This window comes from Enhydra lutris, unplaced genomic scaffold (genome assembly GCF_002288905.1).
Source record: "Enhydra lutris kenyoni isolate GAN:26980312 unplaced genomic scaffold, ASM228890v2 scaffoldscaffold43, whole genome shotgun sequence".
NCBI lineage: Eukaryota > Metazoa > Chordata > Mammalia > Carnivora > Mustelidae > Enhydra > Enhydra lutris.
In genome coordinates this window covers 8,548,409-8,550,209 of record NW_019154127.1, presented here as the reverse complement: position 1 = coordinate 8,550,209, position 1,801 = coordinate 8,548,409, and the positions used below count along the sequence as shown (strand labels likewise).

The window sequence follows — 1,801 nt, the reverse complement described above, 5'->3', positions numbered from 1 at the left end:
GTCAGCTTTGGAGTACTGACCTACCTAGAGGCGGGAGAAGCTAAGGCTTAGAAGCCCCCCTTGGTACCCACCCAACACTCCCCCACCCTGAGGTCTTGGCTTCATCGGAAATCATAAAATAGACTTTTAAGTGAAATTCCAGACATGCTGAACACAGTGTAGCCTAACAGGGCTCTTGGAAGCTCAGAGAAGCTGCAACATGTGGCTGGGAAGGACAGCTTGCCTGATTTCCAGATGCCACCGAGACTCCTCTCAGTTAACACCAGTGACAATCATGGCCTGAGATCTCTCAGGAGTAAATGAATTCAGTTAAACCTATTGCTCTTGTCTCTGGCTTTGGTCAGACCGCACCCCCCCCCGCCGCCTTGTCATGCTAGTATGATCTGCCTCATTCAACACAAGCTCTTGCCCATGTGCAACCCACAGCACTCTAGCCAGTTTCAAATTAAGAGAGAAAAGGGGGTTATTATTCTCTCTGGACTTACCTACTTAGTCTGAGGTCTTGTAAGAAATAAATCTTGAGATATCCTTCTGTTGGTAGAAATGTATCTAGTCAAAACTAGGCGTATCCAGAGCATCTCCCCGGATAAAGAGAATGCTATTTAGGCAACTAGAGTCAGTGTGAGCTGTTCCTTTAATGCTGGAGGGCTGTTTCCACCGAAATCCTGCTTCTTTCATACTTGCTTGGGGATTCCTCAGGGACCGTGAAGTCCCACTCTAACACAATGACTAGATCTGGGAAGCACTACGGAACATAAAAATCACATATTAACCATCCTACTAAGGAAGTAAGGGCAAGTGAGATCACAACCTCTCAGGGAAAATCAGCAACAAATACAGGCTCACAGGCTGTTTGCCCGGTTGGCATGGGTGATTTGTGTATAGTCGTCGATGCAAATTAAGGCAAACACCTCTCCACACCGAAGTCATTTTTAGAAAGCAGACAGCATTCTTGAAGGGCTGAATTGCTGTGTAACTACAATGCATAAATGTAGAATACAATGATCTTGGAAATAAGAGGTCTCAACCAACCCTTTCTCTGGAATAGGGTCATCTTGGAGATAGAAATTCTGTGTCTTATGAGAGGAAAACCACTTTATAAAGTGGCAAAAGAAGAGCCAGATACAAAACTGTTGTTAAAATATTACTAGTCAGTGGTACTCGTTGCTCTTAAAATTTGTCAATCGATTTATTCTCAGAGAAAAGATGGCATAAAAGAGTGGAGCTTACAGAGATAGAAGCAAGTTGTGGAAAAGCTTTGGAAACGTGGAAATACTGTTTGCAATGACCATAAGAAAAAGAGGGTGTGCAGAGGGGAGCTATGTGAGGTGATCTCTGGAATAACAATACAAAGCAAGCTAAAAATCAAGGGACAGGATCGAGTAAACAATTACCCAAATCCTGACAAAATTAACTTGAAAGGCAAGCTGGGTTATGCATGAAAAAGGTCAGTGTCCCTTTCTTTGTTTCCAGTGCCCCCGAGAAACATCGGGGTGGGGTGGGATAGAGCAGCGGCGGCGCCCCCAGCTGCTGTGGACAGCACGGACTGAACCAAGCAGCGGGCTGGGCTTCCTCGGGATCCACGGAATACTGACCCCCCCACACACACACACACACCGCGGGACGCGGCCCCTCACCCGCCACCCCGCCCCAGGGGCTCGCGGCGCCCCCTCCTGGGCACGCGCACACTGCGCGCTCCAGCTCCTGAACCCAGGCTGACTCGGTAATTTCAGCCCAAGGGAGACAGAGGCAAGACCCTCTTTCTGGTGCTTTCACGACACCTGAAAGATGGAGCCCCCCC

General features: G+C 48.0%; 1 long non-coding RNA gene across 1 annotated transcript; it reads right to left on the bottom strand.

The window, feature by feature from the left end:
- Positions 1 to 640: 640 nt before the first annotated feature.
- Positions 641 to 1,801, bottom strand: LOC111155651. The gene is made up of 3 exons (XR_002641153.1): positions 1,782 to 1,801; positions 1,231 to 1,335; positions 641 to 745 (listed from the first exon to the last, which is right to left on the bottom strand). It is a non-coding gene; the product is annotated as an uncharacterized LOC111155651 (long non-coding RNA).